The sequence below is a fragment of the Tachypleus tridentatus genome, chromosome 13 (genome assembly GCF_004210375.1).
Source record: "Tachypleus tridentatus isolate NWPU-2018 chromosome 13, ASM421037v1, whole genome shotgun sequence".
Classification (NCBI taxonomy): Eukaryota; Metazoa; Arthropoda; class Merostomata; order Xiphosura; family Limulidae; genus Tachypleus; species Tachypleus tridentatus.
The window spans coordinates 6,822,157-6,831,263 of record NC_134837.1 but is presented as its reverse complement, the minus strand read 5'-3'; positions in this window follow the sequence as shown (position 1 = coordinate 6,831,263).

Here is a 9,107-nt window from a genome sequence, read left to right as displayed (position 1 = left end):
ACACTACCCAGACAATGTCAAAGTGTAGTTCCCATACAACCATTCTGTAACATTACACTACCAGACAATGTCAAAGTGTAGTTCCCATACAACCATTCTGTAACATTACACAACACAGACAATGTCAAAGTGTAGTTCCAATACAACCATTCTGTAACATTACACTACCCAGACAATGTCAAATTATAGTTCCAATACAAACATTCTGTAACATTACACTACCCAGACAATGTCAAAGTGTAGTTCCAATACAACCATTCTGTAACATTACACTACCCAGACAATGTCAAATTATAGTTCCAATACAAACATTCTGTAACATTACACAACCCAGACAATGTCAAAGTGTAGTTCCAATACAACCATTCTGTAACATTACACTACCCAGACAATGTCAAATTATAGTTCCAATACAAACCATTCTGTAACATTACACTACCCAGACAATGTCAAAGTGTAGTTCCGATACAACCATTCTGTAACATTACACTACCCAGACAATGTCAAAGTGTAGTTCCAATACAACCATTCTGTAACATTACACTACCCAGACAATGTCAAAGTGTAGTTCCCATACAACCATTCTGTAACATTACACTACCCAGACAATGTCAAAGTGTAGTTCCCATACAAACATTCTGTAACATTACACTACCCAGACAATGTCAAAGTGTAGTTCCATACAACCATTCTGTAACATTACACTACCCAGACAATGTCAAAGTGTAGTTCCCATACAACCATTCTGTAACATTACACTACCCAGACAATGTCAAAGTGTAGTTCCCATACAACCATTCTGTAACATTACACTACCCAGACAATGTCAAAGTGTAGTTCCCATACAAACATTCTGTAACATTACACTACCCAGACAATGTCAAAGTATAGTTCCCATACAACCATTCTGTAACATTACACTACCCAGACAATGTCAAAGTGTAGTTCCCATACAACCATTCTGTAACATTACACTACCCAGACAATGTCAAAGTGTAGTTCCCATACAACCATTCTGTAACATTACACAACCCAGACAATGTCAAAATGTAGTTCCAATACAACCATTCTGTAACATTACACTACCCAGACAATGTCAAAGTGTAGTTCCCATACAAACCATTCTGTAACATTACACTACCCAGACAATGTCAAAGTGTAGTTCCCATACAACCATTCTGTAACATTACACTACCCAGACAATGTCAAAGTGTAGTTCCGATACAACCATTCTGTAACATTAGACTACCCAGACAATGTCAAAGTGTAGTTCCCATACAACCATTCTGTAACATTACACTACCCAGACAATGTCAAAGTGTAGTTCCAATACAACCATTCTGTAACATTACACTACCCAGACAATGTCAAAGTGTAGTTCCGATACAACCATTCTGTAACATTACACTACCCAGACAATGTCAAAGTGTAGTTCCAATACAACCATTCTGTAACATTACACTACCCAGACAATGTCAAAGTGTAGTTCCAATACAACCATTCTGTAACATTACACTACCCAGACAATGTCAAAGTGTAGTTCCGATACAACCATTCTGTAACATTACACTACCCAGACAATGTCAAAGTGTAGTTCCCATACAACCATTCTGTAACATTACACATACCCAGACAATGTCAAAGTGTAGTTCCAATACAACCATTCTGTAACATTACACTACCCAGACAATGTCAAAGTGTAGTTCCGATACAACCATTCTGTAACATTACACTACCCAGACAATGTCAAATTATAGTTCCGATACAACCATTCTGTAACATTACACTACCCAGACAATGTCAAAGTGTAGTTCCCATACAACCATTCTGTAACATTACACTACCCAGACAATGTCAAAGTGTAGTTCCCATACAACCATTCTGTAACATTACACTACCCAGACAATGTCAAAGTGTAGTTCCGATACAACCATTCTGTAACATTACACTACCGAGACAATGTCAAAGTGTAGTTCCCATACAACCATTCTGTAACATTACACTACCCAGACAATGTCAAAGTGTAGTTCCCATACAACCATTCTGTAACATTACACTACCCAGACAATGTCAAAGTGTAGTTCCGATACAACCATTCTGTAACATTACACTACCCAGACAATGTCAAAGTGTAGTTCCGATACAACCATTCTGTAACATTACACTACCCAGACAATGTCAAAGTGTAGTTCCAATACAAACATTCTGTAACATTACACTACCCAGACAATGTCAAAGTGTAGTTCCAATACAATCATTCTGTAACATTACACTACCCAGACAATGTCAAAGTGTAGTTCCATACAACCATTCTGTAACATTACACTACCCAGACAATGTCAAAGTGTAGTTCCCATACAACCATTCTGTAACATTACATACCCAGACAATGTCAAAGTGTAGTTCCAATACAACCATTCTGTAACATTACACTACCCAGACAATGTCAAATTATAGTTCCGATACAACCATTCTGTAACATTACACTACCCAGACAATGTCAAAGTGTAGTTCCAATACAACCATTCTGTAACATTACACTACCCAGACAATGTCAAAGTGTAGTTCTGATACAACCATTCTGTAACATTACACTACCCAGACAATGTCAAATTATAGTTCCGATACAACCATTCTGTAACATTACACTACCCAGACAATGTCAAAGTGTAGTTCCCATACAACCATTCTGTAACATTACACAACCCAGACAATGTCAAAGTGTAGTTCCAATACAACCATTCTGTAACATTACACTACCCAGACAATGTCAAAGTGTAGTTCCGATACAACCATTCTGTAACATTACACTACCCAGACAATGTCAAAGTGTAGTTCCCATACAACCATTCTGTAACATTACACTACCCAGACAATGTCAAAGTGTAGTTCCGATACAACCATTCTGTAACATTACACTACCCAGACAATGTCAAAGTGTAGTTCCGATACAACCATTCTGTAACATTACACTACCGAGACAATGTCAAAGTGTAGTTCCCATACAACCATTCTGTAACATTACACTACCCAGACAATGTCAAAGTGTAGTTCCCATACAACCATTCTGTTACATTACACTACCCAGACAATGTCAAAGTGTAGTTCCGATACAACCAATTCCGTCCTAAAATAGTTTTTTTCATATATAACATAGAAAACACTATATTTATACAGTAGTCAAACCATTGTTTCTTGTACCTAAAACATAGAACAATACTGTATTTATACAACTCATAAAATAATTTGTTGAATATAGGACAATTCTATATTCATACCGTAGTAATAAAATAGCTTATCGTACATAGAACACAGAACAACACTATATTTATGCAATAGACATAAAATAGTTTCTTGTATATACAACATAGACAAACACTGTATTTACACCATAGTCATAATGTAGTTTGTTGTTCATAGAACACAGTAGTACACCATATTCACACCATAGTCATAATGTAGTTTGTTGTTCACATGAGTACACCATATTTATACCATAGTCATAATGTAGTTTGTTGTTCACAAAAGTACACCATATTTACACCATAGTCATAATGTAGTTTGTTGTTCACAGAAGTACACCATAGTCATAGTCAATGTAGTTTGTTGTTCACAGAAGTACACCATATTTACACCATAGTCATAATGTAGTTTGTTTTTCACATAAGTACACCATATTTACACCATAGTCATAATGTAGTTTGTTTTTTCACATAAGTTACACCATATTCACACCATAGTCATAATGTAGTTTGTTGTTCACATAAGTACACCATATTTATACCATAGTCATAATGTAGTTTGTTGTTCACCATATTTACACCATAGTCATAATGTAGTTTGTTGTTCACAGAAGTACACCATATTTACACCATAGTCATAAATGTAGTTTGTTGTTCACAGAAGTACACCATATTTACACCATAGTCATAATGTAGTTTGTTGTTCACAGAAGTACACCATATTTTACACCATAGTCATAATGTAGTTTGTTGTTCATAGAACACAGAGTACACCATATTTATACCATAGTCATAATGTAGTTTGTTGTTCATAGAACACATGAAGTACACCATATTTATACCATAGTCATAAAACAGATTCTTTTTTACATACAACATAGCACAAATATATATATATATATAGACCATAGTAATAAAATATATTTTTTATATTTAAAATAGAACAACAGTATATTTATACCATAGTCATAAAAAAGTTTCTTCTATATACAACACAGACCAACAATATATTTATACCATAGTCATACAATAGTTTCTTATACATAAAACATAGAACACCATATTTACACCATAGTAGTAAAATAGTTTTTGTACATATAACATAGAACAAAACTATTTATACCACAGCCATGAAACAGTTTCTTGTACATAGACAATAGAACAACACTATTTTAACCACAGTCATAAAATTTTTCTGTATTGAACATAGAACAACATATATTTATATCACAGTCATAAAATAGTTTTTTTGTACATAAAATATAGAATACTACTATATTTATACCACAGTCATAAAATAGTTTTTGTACATAAAACAGAGCTGTACAATATTTATTCGATAGTCATGAAATAGTTTATTGTACATAGAACGCAGAACAACACTGTTTTTATACCACAGTCATAAAATAGTTTGATGTACATACAATACCAAACAACACAATTTTTATAGCATACAGTAATAAAATAGTTTGATGTACATACAACAACACTATATTTATACCATAGTCATCAAAGGTTTTTTTACATACAACGAAGAAAAAACTATATATATTCGATAGTCATAAAATAGTTTATTTTACATAGAACATACAACAACACTATATTTATACCATAGTCATACAATAAGTTGTTGTACGTCCAACACAGAACATAACTATATTTGTACAATAATCATAAAATAGGTTCTTGTCCATATAATACAGAATAAACTATATTTGTACAATAATCATAAAATAGGTTCTTGTCCATATAATACAGAATAAACTATATTTGTACAATAATCATAAAATAGGTTCTTGTCCATATAATACAGAATAAACTATATTTGTACAATAATCATAAAATAGGTTCTTGTCCATATAATACAGAATAAACTATATTTGTACAATAATCATAAAATAGGTTCTTGTCCATATAATACAGAATAAACTATATTTTTACCACAGTCATAAAATAGTTTCTCATACATGTAAGGTAAAACAACACTGTATTTATACCACAGTTATAAAATAGTCTCTGTACATTCAACATATAACAACACTATTTATACATCAAATAGTTTCTGGTAATACAGTTTACATTGTACCATAGTCATAACATAACATAGAACAACACTATATTTATAACATAGTTATAAAATAATTTCTCGTATATACAACATAGACCAACGCTGTATATTATACCATATATCATAAAATTGTTTCTTTATACATACAAAATAGTTTTTTCATAGAAGAACAACACTATATTTATACAATTGTCATAAAATAGTTTCTTGTAAGTAGAACATAGAACAACATTATATCTACACCAAAGTTATAAAATAGTTTATTGTATATTGACCATAGAACAACATTATATCTACACCAAAGTTATAAAATAGTTTATTGTATATTGACCATAGAACAACATTATATTTACACCATAGTCATGATAGTTTGTTGTACATATAACGTAGAACAACACTATATTCATGCCACATTCATAAAATAGTTGGCGTACATAGAACAACAGTATATTTATACCATAGCCATAAAATAGTTTCTTGTACTTATAATGTAGAACAACACTTTATATATGTGATAGTCATAAAATAGTTTAATTTACAAACAACATAGAACAACGCTATATTGATACCACACTCATAAAATAGTTTATTTTACAAACAACATAGAACAACGCTATATTTATACCACACTCATAAAATAGTTTATTTTACAAACAACATAGAACAACGCTATATTTATACCACACTCATAAAATAGTTTATTGTACATACAACATATAACAAGACTATATTTATACCATAATGACAAACTAGTTTCCTTGTGCACTCTATGATATTTCTCGATATGAAAACCATAACCATCTAAAAATATTGATTATAGAATCATGAAATAAATGAATATGAGTTTTCATGAAATAAAAGTAAATAGCCAGAATTTATCAAGTGGTATCGTAAATATTATTAATTATTTTTAATCAGAAAAGCACTTACATCTTCGACTTCGATGTGTAAAGTGATTTATAAATTCATTACTTGCACCATTCTTGAAGCATGGTTAAATAGAGTAAATAGTTGTTTGTTAAAGGTTAACTTTATTTTAGCAAGCTTTTAATTACGAACGTTGGTCAAATCAACCAGAACAACTTTTAACGCAATCAAACAGACGTGTTTGTTGAGTAACAACTAACAAATTATATAAACTATTTCATTGTATATCTTAGATGATTCTTTTAGAAAACAAAAGTAAATCCTTTTGACTTGTATTGTGTTATGTGTGAGCAGTAATTTTATGTTAACGTTAGAAGTAAATGCTGTAAAACATTATCAAAATACCAATTAATATTAATGAATTATAGACCAGTAAAAAGTTTATTCAAATTATTAAATACAACGGAAGAGTCCATTAAGTCAACCGTTGCTCAGTGCTAAGTGTGAAGGCTGATCACGAAAATCCGGGTTTCTGTACCTATGGTAGGCACATCACATGTAGTCCTTACTGTAACTTTACGCTTAATTAAACGTTAACTTAAATACAACAAATAATTGCAACGGAAGAGTCCATTAATTAAACGTTATTGGATGATCTTAAAATCCGGGTTTCTGTAATGGTAGGCACATTTTATTAAATAACGTTATTGGATATCTTAAAAATTTTTAAAATAACTTTTAAAAATTAAATTTCATTACAGTATGAAACTGTACTCACTTAAAGTATGCAGATCTCAGCAGAACGATATTTAAGATGTTTGATAAGATGTTTGTTATTTTTACTTTTCTGTTATGCTGAAGTATATTTTTAACCCACAAGAACTTGAATGTTTAAGTAACACGATAAAAATTATGTTTCATGTAGTAAAACATGCCACATTAATTATACTGAGTTAGTGAAATACAAACACAGGTGAAATGGATAACATTTTGAACCTGCTTCAATATGTTTTACTTCTCATAACCAGTTCAAACATCAAACAAACTTTACACTTAGTTTAGGCTATTAGGAATGTTCGAACAACAGAGATAAATATGTGAAACTTTGAAGAAATCAACTGTAAAAGGAAAATAGAAAAGAAAGTGGGAAAGAATATGGTAGTATTTTCTGAAACTTTCCTCAGATATTTACTATCTAATGTGATTATTTTCTGAAACCTTTCTCAGATATTTACTATCTAATGTGATTATTTTCTGAAATCTTTCTCAAATATTTACTATGTAATGTTATTTTCCCGAAACCTTTCTCAGGTATTTACTATCTAATGTGATTATTTTCTGAAACCTTTCTCAGATATTTACTATCTAATGTGATTATTTTCTGAAATCTTTCTCAAATATTTACTATGTAATGTTATTTTCTGAAACCTTTCTCAGGTATTTACTATCTAATGTTATTATTTTCTGAAACCTTTCTCAGATATTTACTACCTAATGTTATTATTTTCCGAAACCTTTCTCAGATATTTACTATCTAATGTTATTTTCTGAAATCTTTCTCAGAAACCTTTTCTCAGATATTTACTGTGTAATGTTATTTTCTGAAACCTTTCTCAGATATTTACTATTTAATGTGATTATTTTCTGAAACCTTTCTCAGATATTTACTATCTAATGTTATTATTTTCGAAACCTTTCTCAGATATTTACTATCTAATGTTATTATTTTCTGAAATCTTTCTCAGATATTTACTATTTAATGTTATTTTCTGAAACCTTTTCTCAGATATTTACTGTGTAATGTTATTTTCTGAAACCTTTCTCAGATATTTACTATTTAATGTGATTATTTTCTGAAACCTTTCTCAGATATTTACTATCTAATGTGATTATTTTCTGAAACCTTTCTCAGATATTTACTATTTAATGTTATTGTTTTCTGAAACCTTTCTCAGATATTTACTATCTAATGTTATTATTTTCCGAAACCTTTCTCAGATATTTACTATCTAATGTTATGATTTTCTAAAATCTTTCTCAGATATTTACTATGTAATGTTATTTTCTGAAACCTTTCTCATATATTTACTATTTAATGTGATTATTTTCTGAAACCTTTCTCAGATATTTACTACCTAATATTATTATTTTCCGAAACCTTTCTCAGATATTCACTATCTAATGTTATTATTTTCTGAAACCTTTCTCAGATATTTACTATGTAATGTTATTTTCTGAAACCTTTCTCAGATATTTACTATTTAATGTGATTATTTTCTGAAATCTTTCTCAGATATTTACTATTTAATGTTTATTTTCTGAAACCTTTCTCAGATATTTACTATGTAATGTTATTTTCTGAAACCTTTCTCAGATATTTACTATCTAATGTTATTATTTTCTGAAACCTTTCTCAGATATTTACTATCTAATGTTATTATTTTCTGAAACCTTTCTCAGATATTTACTATTTAATGTGATTATTTTCTGAAACCTTTCTCAGATATTTACTATCTAATGTGATTATTTTCTGAAACCTTTCTCAGATATTTACTATCTAATGTTATTATTTTCTGAAACCTTTCTCAAATATTTACTATCTAACGTTATTATTTTCTGAAACCTTTCTCAGATATTTACTATCTAATGTTATTATTTTCTGAAACCTTTCTCAGATATTTACTATTTAATGTGATTATTTTCTGAAACCTTTCTCAGATATTTACTATCTAATGTTATTATTTTCTGAAACCTTTCTCAGATATTTACTATCTAACGTTATTATTTTCTGAAACCTTTCTCAGATATTTACTATCTAATGTTATTATTTTCTGAAACCTTTCTCAGATATTTACTATCTAATGTGATTATTTTCTGAAACCTTTCTCAGATATTTACTATCTAATGTTATTATTTTCTGAAACCTTTCT